The sequence below is a fragment of the Zea mays genome, chromosome 4, assembly GCF_902167145.1.
Source record: "Zea mays cultivar B73 chromosome 4, Zm-B73-REFERENCE-NAM-5.0, whole genome shotgun sequence".
Lineage (NCBI taxonomy): Eukaryota > Viridiplantae > Streptophyta > Magnoliopsida > Poales > Poaceae > Zea > Zea mays.
This window is the reverse complement of record NC_050099.1, coordinates 143,254,219-143,267,853: the sequence shown is the minus strand read 5'-3', so window position 1 is coordinate 143,267,853 and position 13,635 is coordinate 143,254,219.

Sequence of the window (13,635 nt, the reverse complement as noted above, 5' to 3'; positions counted from 1 at the left end):
CATGAACTCGTTGTTCGTTATATAAACTTTGGACCATAATCTCATTAATCATTACGATACTTATTGATTATAAAAAGAATAAGCATATTGGAGATAAAAAACCTGCGGGTAACCCGTGGGTAACCGCAAACCTGATAGGTACGAGTTTAGGGGTTTTTTAATGGGTATAAATATTTTTCACGGGTACGGGTTTGGGATAGCAAAACCTGGCGATTTTGTACCCGTTGCTATCTCTAGCCGGGATACGGTGGCGCTGTGTGTCGTTCATCCGATGGCATGCGCTAAAAAGGAAGGGCGATTCTGGTGTTAGTGATCCGATCTGCCCAGCCCAGGGCTGCAGGGATCTAGATTAGCGATATGATTCTTCGCGTCACTCATCTTTGGGAAGTAATTGGAGATGCCATGTGCTGTTTTTATTCGCCTTATTATTAGGATGCGTAATCGGATACTGAGATTGCACATACATCGTGTCTGCCGTTACGCGTACCCGCCATCCCTGATTATCTACAGCCGCTTAAAAGAAACACTAAAAAAATGCTAGTTTTGCCGCTCAAGAAATTTATTGGGATAATAAGATTTATTTTTTTGCCACACAAACCTTTACTGGGATTTAAAGCAAAATCTTAAAGCACTTAAAATGAGCACTCTAACATATTGAAGCGATATTAAGATTTGCCACGCAACAGTTATCTATTGCCTAAATTAAGCACTCTAAAATCTTGAAGCAACATCGAGGTTTCACGTGGACGTATAAGAAATTTACTTGTTACTTAAAATCATTCTCTCTCCATCTCATAATAAAAAATGCTTTCTATAAATTCTTAGTATCCGCATCTTTGCATGCACCCGTGATCACCCCTTCGCTAGGAGTTAATGTCTTATGTTTTTTGTAGAATATTATTTTTTTTAGACAAATACGAAACCTCATAAAGTTATTTATTTTAAAATAGATAGAGTAGTTGTTAAAAGCTTGATTGTGTCGTCTAATGATTCTTACTTGATTACCTTGATTCTAAGATGATTTTATGGTTCTAATAAATATGATCCTATGATTTTGTAATTATATTGTTGTAGTTCCAATAAGATTTAGGCCACAAGTTTAATAATCTTACTGAAAAAATAAAATAGGTTGCAAGCGTCTAAGATATTAGGTAAGTTAGTAGATGACAAGTGTTTTGATAATTAGCAACTTTTGTATTTCTGTTATTGTGCAGTCTAATTCCACGCAATAACGAGAGGTGAGGCTTTTGTATTGGGAGAGTGAGTTTCTAGTTATAGTCCAATTACAAGGAATTGAGTCTCTGATTCCAAATCTCAATTCCACGTGCAATCAAACAACAGAATTTAGAAAACTGATTCCAATTCCCAATTATGTGCTCTAATATTTATATTTAAATAGGGTGTAAGGTTAGTTTCAATGAGTTCTGTCATAGTTTTATTTATATTTAATAATCTACCAGATAAATATTTCATGAAATAACAACACAAGAAAAGAGGTAAGAAGTGAGTTTCGTGAAGACAAAACTCTTTGGGCGTATTACCAACTCTTTATGAGTCATAAATTAAATATCTATAAAACCATGTAATAAAATTTTTTATTGAGAGTTGGTGTTTCATTTCTTTCTATATGATATGCAGTCTTAAAACTGACAAAAAAAACTTTTAATTGAATAGAACAACATAATATAGCAAAATACTCAAGTAGCCTAACTTCACTTCTCCCTTTTTTATTATTTGAGGGGGATTACAAAGGTACCTTCGACTTTCTAAATCAAGAGTTCAAAGATCACAAAAAACATTTTCGTGTGTGGAACAATTTTAGGGAACTACGTCTTGCCCACCCTCAATGAATGGTATTGTTTCTCTATTTATAGTGGTAAGGTACATCTTCGTATGAAATTACAATCATGCCCATAAGCCATATTTACATAATCTATATGTTCATCATGCTGGAAGGGCTTTTGGAGTCTTTCCTTCTTCATCTGCTTCTTATGTCGAAGTTATGTGGCCGAAGCTTCTTCTCTTCGTCGATCACATTCGCCAGTTCCAGTTTCGTTCTCCTATTGTGCGGGGTTCCGGACAAAGGATAGCTTCGTAACTTTTCTGCTGGCACCTGAAATGTGTTTTGTCATACAAAACTATGCTTAGGGACCTTTGGCTACGTGGACCCAAAAGTAACCCCTTGCGGGATTAGTTTGTTTTTCAAAACGAGCTCAGACCACATAAATGAAGGATAAAGGCCTTGAGCCGAAGGTTTGAAAAAACCTTCCCAAAGCTCGTTATAAGAAACAAATTCGTGGTTAATGACTAGGTGGGTCCACTTTGCAGTGGGAAAGATTAGTGAATCTCGGACATCGCGCCTCTTTTTTGTATAAAAGTGGTGAATGCCGCACTGCCACGCATGACATTTACTGATGTTGGATTGCAATTTCTAGCCTTTTTTCTGCCTTCGAAGCTTGCTTCAAATCATCTTTAAGAAGCCCTTGTTCTCTTAGAGTTAGCTTTCGATGCTCCTAAAGCGAAGGGAGAGGCTTCAATTACGGGAGCCTAAGCGACCGTGCCAAGCGTTGAGGATACTGTTGTGGACCCAGCTAAGGAGTCGGATGATGACAACAAAGATATTGACATTGAAGCAGGCATCAATGATATCTGACCTACGAAGGCAAGTCACGTGGACTTCGAAAAATCTACAATTAAGAAAGTGAAATTCGCCTAAAGGGGGTGAATAGGCGAAACCTGAAAATTATAAGCTTTGAACACGAACTTTACCCGGGGTTAGGACTAGAAATGAATAATAACGAAATCAGAGTGCGGGAGAGTGTTCTTCTTGCTATGCGTTGCTCAATCAATATGGATAACTTTGGGAGCTAACTCAAAAAGATTGTGATCAAGAGAACTTAGAGAGAGGGGTGATGAGGACATCACTTCTATTCATACAATGTATGGACCGATAACACGATTGCGTGCACGACATCTAAATATCCAGGTACATTCTACCCTAGTAAATTGTGTTACAGAGCTTACTCTCGGGGCCATGGATGTTTTGATGATTAGGAAACTTGGAGAGGACCACCAAGGACTTGGGAAAGGCCAAGGGGCTGAGGAGGAGCAGCAAGGGCGTCCACAATAGGAAGGACATCAAGTCTGACTCGGCTGCGATTCCATCTCGGGTTCCATGACCAGCCTGTACTAAAATTGACGCCCAGGACGCATCCGGACTCCGATTGTAGTGGACAAGATATGGATGGAAAGATAACGATATTATCTAACCAACAAAACTAGTCCCACCTTAAAGTTCATTCGAAGTCAACGGGAATCATCGAAACAATTCTGTTTTGGTGCTGCGACACCGTCTGTTGGGCCGTTGGCCCGTGTTTCGCGTCGAAGCCCATTAGGGGCGGCATCAAGGGTCACACACGCCCTAATACTCTATATATTCAGCAGACATCGTCACATTAGGGTAGGTTTTTGCTTAAATTATTCTGACCTCGAACAGTCTAGCCATCATCGGCTTGTGAGACCCCATCTCGTAATCAACATGGTTTGGTTGCGTTCTTCCTGTTCTTGCTTGTTGAAAGGGAAATAAGGCTAACCATTTCCTATAAATAGATTTTGGTGGCTGACGACCAACACAAATCATATGGACTAACTATTTTAGCTAGATGTGATTTATATCAGGGCTAACTATTTTGGTGGCTGGCCACCAACGCAAACCAAGAAAGAAACCCAGTTAGGGACACAATAAAAATGGAGCAAAAGACTTGAGTGTGCTGATTTTTGGCACACCAGTCACTGTCCGGTGCACCGGGGCCATACAAACTCAAACCAACCACTCTTGAAAATTCAGTGGCGCCCTCCGCTATAATTCACCGGACTATCCGGTGAGCCAGCAGAGCAATGGCTCCCTGCGCGCCAACGGTCGACTGCAAAATGATAGAGTGCGGAATAGTGCCGCAACAAAAGTCAGAGCGCAGAAGTCAAAGGTCACCGGACTGTCCGATGTGGCACCGGACTGTCCGATGTGGCACCGGACTATCCGGTGCAGCAAAAAGACAAACGTCTCCAACGGTCAACTGCTCCGAACCCCAACGGACGCGCTGACGTGGTGTGCACCGGATAGTAAACATTGACTGTTCGGTGACGCACTGGACTATCCGGTGCGCCCATCGCCAGCAACCTTTGCCAATGGATGCCAATGAATATAGTGGTTGGGAGTAGGTTCTTTGGAACCGAACCTCGGTAAAACAAGTCACCGTGTCTACTCCCTTTGATTCTCGCTTGATTTGTCTGTCCTCTTTCCTCTCTCTAACGTTTCCTTGCTAGCATTTATTTGAGTTTGCTCCCATACGTCATCTGCATCCTTTGAGCAACTCATAGCAAGAGAAACATTCTTTCAGACTTGAATTTAATTCTAACGCTAACCCCGACCCTAGTGTGTGTTTAAGTTTATAAATTTCAGGTTTCGCCTATTCACCCCCTCTAGGTGGCTTTCAATTGGTATCAGAGCCAGTGCTTCATTAAGAGCCTAACCAACTCGAAGTGATGTCTGGAGATCACGCCAAGAGGGAGATCGTGAGCGGCAACAAGCCCCCAGGCTCGGGGAAGACTCTCTCAAGAGAGTCCGGCAACAAGTACAAGGAGGAATCCTCTTCCTCCATCAAGTCACATAGGAGGGGTGACAAGAAGAAGAAGATGATGAAGAAAATGGTCTACTATGAGACCGACTCTTCGTCACCCTCCACGTCCGGCACCGAGTCGTCCACTACTTCAAAGCGCCATGAGCGCAAGAAGTATAGTAAGATGCCCCTACGATATCCCCGTATTTCAAAGCACGCTCCATTACTTTCCGTACCCCTAGGCAAACCACCATATTTTGATGGTGAAGATTATTGCATGTGCAGTGATAAAATGAGGCACCATCTATTCTCACTTCACGAAAGTATTTGGGATATTGTTGAGTTTGGAGCGCAGGCACCTCAAGTGGGGGACGAGGACTACGACTCGGACGAGGCCACCCAAATTAGGCACTTCAACTCCCAAGCAACTTCTATACTCCTCGACTCCTTGTGTCAATAGGAGTATAATAAGGTGCAAGGGTTGAAGAACGCCAAAGAAATTTGGGACGTCCTCAAAACCACGCACGAAGGGGACGAGGTGACCAAGACCACCAAGCGCAAAACGATCGAGGGAGAGCTCGGTCGATTCGTCCTCAACAAAGGGGAAGAGTCGCAAGCCATGTACAATCGGCTCAAGACGATGGTCAATCAAGTGCGCAACCTCGGGAGCACAAAATGGGATGACCATGAAATGGTCAAGGTTATTCTTAGATCCCTCGTATTTCGTAATCCTAATCAAGTTCAATTAATTCATGGGGATCCTAGATATAAGCATATGTCTCACAAGGAGGTGATTGCCAAGTTTGTGATCTTTGAACTAATGATCAAAGACTCCAAACATATTGTCAATTTGGAGCAAGGTGCCACCTCTACACCCGAGGTGCAACCCGTTGCATTCAAAGCAACGGAAGAAAAGAAGGAGGAGTCTACACCAAGTAGGCTCCTAATCGACGCCTCCAAGCTCGACAACGAGGAGATGATGCTCATCATCAAGAGCTTTCGCCAAATCCTCAAGCAAAGGAGGGGAAGGACTACAAGCCCCGCTCCAAAAGGGTGTGCTACCGATGTGGTAAGTCCGGTCACTTTATCGCTAAATGTCCATATTCTAGTGAAAGTGATAGGGACGAAGACAAGAAGGGGAAGAAGGAGAAGAAGAGATACTACAAGAAGAAGGGCGACGAGGCACACATGGGGCACGAGTGGGACTTCGACGAGAGCTCTACCGACTCCTCCTCCGACGAGGACGTCGCCAACATCGCCATCAAAAAGGGCCTTCTCTTTCCCAACGTCGGCCACAAATGTCTCATGGCAAAGGACGGCAAAAATAAGAAGGTACATTCTAGAAGTACCCCAAAATATACTACATCTAGTGATGAGGGTAGTTCTAGCGATAATGAAGACGATTTAATCTATCTCTTTGCCAACCTTAACATGGACCAAAAGAAAAAATTAAATGAACTAATAGAGACCATTAACGAGAAGGATGATCTCTTGGAATGCCAAGAGGACTTGCTCGTTAAGGAGAACAAAAAAATTGTTAAGTTGAAAAATGCTTATGATATAGAAGTAGAAAAATGTGAAAACTTAACTAGGGAACTTAGCATTTGCAATGATTCAATTTCATGTCTTAGAGATGAGAATGCTAGTCTAAATGCTAAGATTGATGAATTGAATATTAGCAAATCATCTGCATCTACTGTTGGACATGTTTCCATTTGCACTAGATGTAAAGATGTTAATGTTGAAGCTATTGATGATCACATTGCTATGATTAAACAACAAAATGATCACATAGCTACATTAAATGCTAAAATTGCCGAGCATGAACTTGAAAATGAAAAGTTTAAATTTGCTAGAAGCATGCTTTATAATGGGAGACACCCTGGCATTAAGGATGGTATTGGTTTCCAACAAAGGAATCAAAACAACACCAAGCTTAATGCTCCTAAGAATTTGTCTAACTTTGTAAAGGGCAAGGCTCCCATGGTTGAGGATAGAGAGGGTTACATTCTATATCCTGCAAACTATCCTGAGCATAAAATTAGGAAAATTCATGCTAGAAAACCTCACAATATTTCTCACCATGCATTTATGTATAAAAATGAGGCTTCTAGTTCTAGGCATATTCTAGGCATACCACTAATGTTAAAATGCCTAAGAATAAAGTTCCTAATGCATCAAATGAGCATGATGTTTCATTTAAGACTTTTGATGCTTCTTATGTGCTCACTAACAAATCAGGCAAAATAGTTGCCAAATATGTTGGGGGCAAACACAAGAGTCCCAAGACTTGTGTTTGGGTACCCAAGGTACTTGTTTCTAATGTAAAAGGACCCAAGACCGTGTGGGTACCTAAGAAAAAGGCCTAAATTTGTTTTGTAGGTTTATGCATCCGGTGGTTCAAGTTGGATAATCGATAGCGGGTGCACAAATCACATGACAGGGGAGAAAAGGATGTTCTCCTCATATGAGAAAAATGAAGATCCCCAAAGAGCTATTACATTCGGGGATGTAAATCAAGGTTTGGGTAAAATAGCTATATCTCCTAACCATTCTATTTCCAATGTTTTTCTCGTAGATTCCTTAGATTACAATTTGCTTTCTGTTTCTCTATTATGCAAAATGGGCTACAACTGTCTATTTACTGACGTAGGTCTTACTGTCTTTAGTAGAAGTGATGATTCAATAACATTTAAGGGAGTGCTAGATGGTCAGCTATACTTAGTTGATTTTAATGATAACCAAGCTGAACTAGACATTTGCTTAATTGCTAAGACTAACGTGGGCTGGCTCTGGCATCGTCGACTTGCCCATGTTGGAAAGAAGAATCTTTACAGGCTTCTAAAGGGAGAACACATTTTAGAACTAACAAATGTTCATTTTGAGAAAGATAGGATTTGTAGCGCATGCGAAGCAGGGAAGCAAGTTGGAGTCCATCATCCACACAAGAACATCATGACGACGGACATGCCGCTTGAGCTACTCCACATGGACCTATTTGGCTCGATAGCTTATATAAGCATGGCGGAAGTAAGTACTGTCTAGTTATTGTGGATGATTATTCTCGCTTCACTTGGTTATTCTTTTTGCAAGAAAAATCTCAAACCTAAGCGACCTTAAAGAGATTCTTAAGATGGGCTCAAAATGAGTTCAGACTAAGAATAAAAAAGATAAGAAGCGATAATGGGACGGAGTTCAAAAACTCACAAATTGAAGGATTTCTTGAGAAGGAGGGCATCAAGCATGAGTTCTCTTCTCCCTACACACCTCAACAAAATGGTGTAGTGGAGAGGAAGAATAGAACTCTACTGGACATGGCAAGAACCATGCTTGATGAGTACAAGACACCGGACCGGTTTTAGACGAAGGCGATTAACACGGCCTGCTACTCCATCAACCGGTTATATCTTCACCGAATCCTCAAGAAGACATCATATGAACTCCTCACTGGTAAAAATCCCAATGTTTCATATTTTAAAGTCTTTGGGAGCAAATGTTTTATACTTATTAAAAGAGGTAGAAGCTCTAAATTTGCTCCTAAAGCAGTAGAAGGCTTTTTACTAGGTTATGACTCAAACACAAGGGCATTTAGAGTCTTCAACAAGTCCACTGGATTAGTTGAAGTTTCTTGTGACATTGTGTTTGATGAGACTAATGGCTCCCAAGTGGAGCAAGTTGATCTTTATGAATTAGATGATGAAGAAGCTCTGTGTGTCGCGCTTAGGAACATGTCCATTGGTGACGTGTGTCCAAAAGAATCCGAGGAGTCCACACAAGCACAAGATCAACCATCATCTTCCATGCAAGCATCTCCACCAACTCAAGATGAGGACGAGGCTCAAGAAGAAGAGGATGAAGATCGAGTCAATGAGCCACCTCAAGAGGAAGACATTGATCAAGGGGGAGATGACAATGAAGACAAGGAAGATGAACAAGAAATTTGGGATCAAAGATCGCCACACCCAAGAGTCCACCAAGCAATTCAAAGAGATCACCCCGTCAACTCCATTCTTGGTGATATTCATAAGGAGTAACCACTATATCTCGAGTTGCACATTTTTGTGAACATTACTCTTTTGTGTCTTCTATTGAGCCATACAAGATAGAGGACGCATTAAGAGAACCGGATTGGGTAGTGGCAATGCAAGAGAAGCTCAACAACTTCACAAGGAATGAGGTATGGCATTTAGTTCCACGTCCTAATCAAAATGTTGTGGGTACCAAGTGGGTATTCCGCAACAAGCAATATGATCATGGTGTTGTGACAAGGAACAAAGCCCGACTTGTGGCAAAGAGATATTCATAAGTCGAAGGTTTGGATTTCGATGAAACCTATGCACCCGTAGCTAGGCTTGAGTCAATTCGTATATTACTTGCCTATGCTACTTACCATGGCTTCAAGCTTTATCAAATGGACGTGAAGGGTGCCTTCCTCAATGGACCTATCAAGGAAGAGGTCTATGTTGAGCAACCTCCCGGCTTTGAAGATAGTGAGTATCCTAATCATATGTATAAGCTCTCAAAGGCGCTTTATGGGCTCAAGCAAGCCCCAAAAGCATGGTATGAATGCCTGCGAGACTTCCTTATCACTAATGGCTTCAAAGTCGAAAAATCTGATCCTACTCTCTTCACTAAAATTGTTGCAAAGGACTTGTTTATATGCCAAATTTATGTTGATGATATTATATTTGGGTCTACTAACAAGTCAACTTGTGAAGAGTTTAGTAGGATCATGATACAGAAATTCGAGATGTCTATGATGGGGGAGTTGAAGTATTTCCTTAGATTTCAAATCAAGCAACTCCAAGAGGGCACATTGATCAGCCAAACTAAGTACATTCAAGACATACTTAAGAAGTTTGGTATGAAGAATGGCAAAACCATCAAGACACCCATGGGAACCAATGGGCATCTCGACCTCGACACGGGAGGTAAGTCCGTAGATCAAAAGGTATACCGACCGATGATATGATCTTTACTTTACTTATGTGCATCTCGACCGAATATTATGCTTTCAGTATGCATGTGTGCAAGGTTCCAGGCAAATACTAAGGAAATTCACCTTAGGGCCGTGAAAAGAATCATGAGGTATTTAATTTATACTCATAAGTTTGGGCTTTGGTATCCCAAGGGATCTACCTTAGATCTAATTGGGTATTCCGATGCCGATTATGCCGGATGTAAAATTGATAGGAAGAGCACATCAGGGACTTGTCAGTTTCTGGGAAGATCCCTAGTGTCTTGGGCTTCAAAGAAACAAAACTCCGTAGCTCTTTCCACCACCGAAGCCGAGTATATTGCCGCAAGACATTGTTGTGCGCAATTACTTTGGATGAGGCAAACCCTTAGGGACTATGGCTCCAAGTTGAGCAAAGTCCCTCTCCTATGTGATAATGAGAGTGCAATCCGCATGGCGGATAATCCTGTTGAACATAACCACACTAAACACATAGACATCAGGTATTACTTTCTGAGACATCACCAACAAAAGGGGGATATCGAAATTGCTTATGTGAGCACCGACAACCAATTAGCCGATATCTTTACCAAGCCACTAGATGAGAAAACCTTTAGAAACTTAGGAATAAACTAAATATACTTGATTCTCGGAACTTTGATTGAAACATTGCACACATAGCTCATGTATATACCTTTGATCATGTCTCTTTCATTTAGTACAAATGCATATTTCTTATTCTTCTTGTTCCAAGGCTAGGACTAATGTGCGTTCAAGTGTATTTCTATAATTAGTCTTAGATTGAAAGGGAAATGGAGTATTCGGCAAAGACAAGGCTTCCACTCCAACTCTGACGATATCATTTACCGTTTGTCGTTACTCATGTCACTCTCATTGGTATGACCCTTCATTCATATTTATTTTACCATTTGGGAGAAAATGTCAAAAGGGCTCGCAAGTTCTCCGTTTTTGGCGCTTAATGCTAAAGGGGGAAAGGATTAAGCCCAAAGCAAAAGGATCGGACCACCATTTCAAAAAATTTCACAAATGTCTGGGATTTGAGTTAGTCTCAAAATGAATTTTCAAATGTTATCTAATTTTCAATTGATATATAAAAGTAAGATCTCAATTGGTATCTCATTTGGTATTTCAAAATTATTTTTCAAATTGGTATATATTTCAAAACCCTCTTGAAAGCTAAGAGGAGAATTCATTCAGGGGGAGCTTTTATTTAGTCAAAGGAAAAGCATTTGAAATAGGGGGAGGAATTTCAAATCTTAGAAATGCTTCTTGCAATCGTATTCCTATACCTTTGACTATTTGCAAAAGATTTTGAAACGATTTTTCCAAAAGGAATTGCAAAAATAAACAAGTGGTGCAAATATGGTCTAAAATATTAAATAAAAGAAAAGCAATCCATTCATTCTTAGTCATATGTTTAAAGTTTTCAATTGATTTAATTCTAATTAACCTATGCACATCTATCTTAATTGCAAACTAGTTACATTTCTACACTTTATATTTGCTTTGGTTAGTGTTGGCATCAATCACCAAAAAGGGGAGATTGAAAGGGAAATAGAGCTAACTATTTCCTATAAATAGATTTTGGTGGTTGACGACCAACACAAATCATATGGACTAACTAGTTTGGCTAGATGTGATTTATATCAGGTGCATAAGGTTCAACGCAAACCAAGAAAGAAACCTAGTTAGGGACATAATAAAAAATGGAGCAAAAGACTTGAGTGTGCTGAATTTTAGCACACCAGACACTGTCCGGCGTGCACCGGACACTGTTCGGTGCACCAGGGCCGTACAAACTCAAACCAGCCACTCTCGGGAATTCAGTGGCACCCTCCACTATAATTCATCGGACTGTCCGGTGTGCCATCGGACTGTCCGGTGAGCCAGCGGAGCAACAGCTCCCTGCGTGCCAATGGTCGACTGCAAAACGCTACAGTGTGGAACAGTGCCGCGACAGAAGTCATAGCGCGGAAGTCAGAGGTCACCGGACTGTCCGGTGCAGCAAAAAGACAAATGCCTCCAACGGTCAACTGCTCCGAACCCTAACGGACGCGCTGACGTGGTGCGCACCAGACAGTAAACAGTGACTGTCCAGTGGCGCACCAGACTGTCCGGTGTGCCCATCGCCAGCAGCCTTTGCTAACGACTAGGAAGTGGTTGGGGGCTATAAATACCCGCCAACCACCACATTCATTGGCATCCAAGTTTTTAGAAGTTCACATTCAATACAAAGCTCTAGCATTCACTCCAAGACACAATTCCAAAGATCAAATCCTCTCGAAGTCCCAAATTCATCTCAACCACTTAGTGACTTGAGAGAGAGAGAGAGAATTTTTGTGTTCATTTGCGCTCGTGTCGCTTGGATTGCCTTCTTCTTTTCTCATTCCACTTCTCAAGTGCTTTGTAAAGCTTAGCAAGAGACACCAAGTGTGCGATGGTCCTTGCGGGGTCTTAGTGACCCGTGTGATTAAGGGAATGCTCACTTGGTCTAAGTAACCGTTTGAGAGAGGGAAAGAGTTGAATAGACCTGATCTTTGTGGCCTCCTCAACGGGGACTAGGTTTTTTGGAACCAAACCTCGGTAAAACAAGTCACCGTGTCTACTCGCTTTGATTCTCGCTTGATTTGTCTGCCCTCTTTCCTCTCTCTATCGTTTCCTTGCTAGCATTTATTTGAGTTTGCTCCCATATGTCATCTGCATCCTTTGAGAAACTCATAGCAAGAGAAACATTCTTTCGGACTTGAGTTTAATTCTAACGCCAACCCCAGCCCTAGTGTGTGTTTAAGTTTATAAATTACAGGTTTCGCCTATTCACCCCCCTCTAGGCGACTTTCACTTGTGTTCTTGATTGCGCTTGCAGGGATAATGTGACAGAACCTCCCAAGTCATTTGGCCCACCTACAGTTGTCCTTGTTCATCGGACCTCGGACAACCCTACAGGTGCACCTAACCACTTGACAAGTTCGGTATCTGTATTCATTACTTTGCCCAAGAGCGTTTCACCCGTCACGCAGATATTACAACACATCGGAGGAACGAGTATGCGAAAGTAGTTACAATAACTTTATTTTATTTTAAAGTATGGAAAGAGTAGTATTATTATAGACCAGTAAAATATAAGAGTGCTGGAGTAATATTATTACATATATTGGGAGGCAAAACCCCCTCCCGATAAACAGTAAAAAGTTTTAAAGGAGGACACTTCCTCCCGAGGCTTCAACTTGATTTTCTTCCTTAGGCACCACCTTGGAACAAAAGCAACAAAAATTTTCTGCTTCCTCACCTAAAACAACATGGGACAAAGCCCTGAGTACGAAGTGTACATTCGCAAGTCTTACCCGTCAAAATAAAAAGACTCTCAAGGATATGCTGGCCTTTGGGAATCATGGTATGGCTTATCAATAATCAAAGACTCTGTTTGCAGAAATGCTTACTAATAGTGGATCCTTAAAAATCCAGTTTTATTAGCAAGTTAAGTCATTACCTGAGTTCTAGAGTTCTTTCTACCCTAGTTCAAGCACTTGACCTATACTAGCCATCTTTTTATCAACCCTTCATGTTCACTGGAATGCTACGTGTAGGGCAGTGACCAAGTATTCATGTCCGAGAAGTAACGGCGATCCGAATCGATTAATACTCAGCTGAGGATCTCTAATCACACGACATATGTAGCACTTAACCCTTGCATATGTCAACTCGCCACCGGGGTTCTTAAGACCAGATTAGGTTCACGCCAACCGAGAGCACAGATACACCACCGTCCAGCCTCTTGCCACGGAGGGTACACACTACTCTCACCATCTCTCCACTCCCATTGCGTGTTATATTATTCTGGTATTAGTCTGCCCGAGGCAAAGCTTGCCCATGATGAGGCATGTGACCAGTTAAAGGGTCCTCGATCAGCAAGCCTACATCGAGAAGGTCCTTAATCGACTTAGACGGAGACACTACACCGAGACTCTCTTCTCGTGCAAGTCACCAGCCCGGTCTCAGCTTTATCATTTCAAACCCAAAGTTTGGTACCTGGCAGAGGTACAT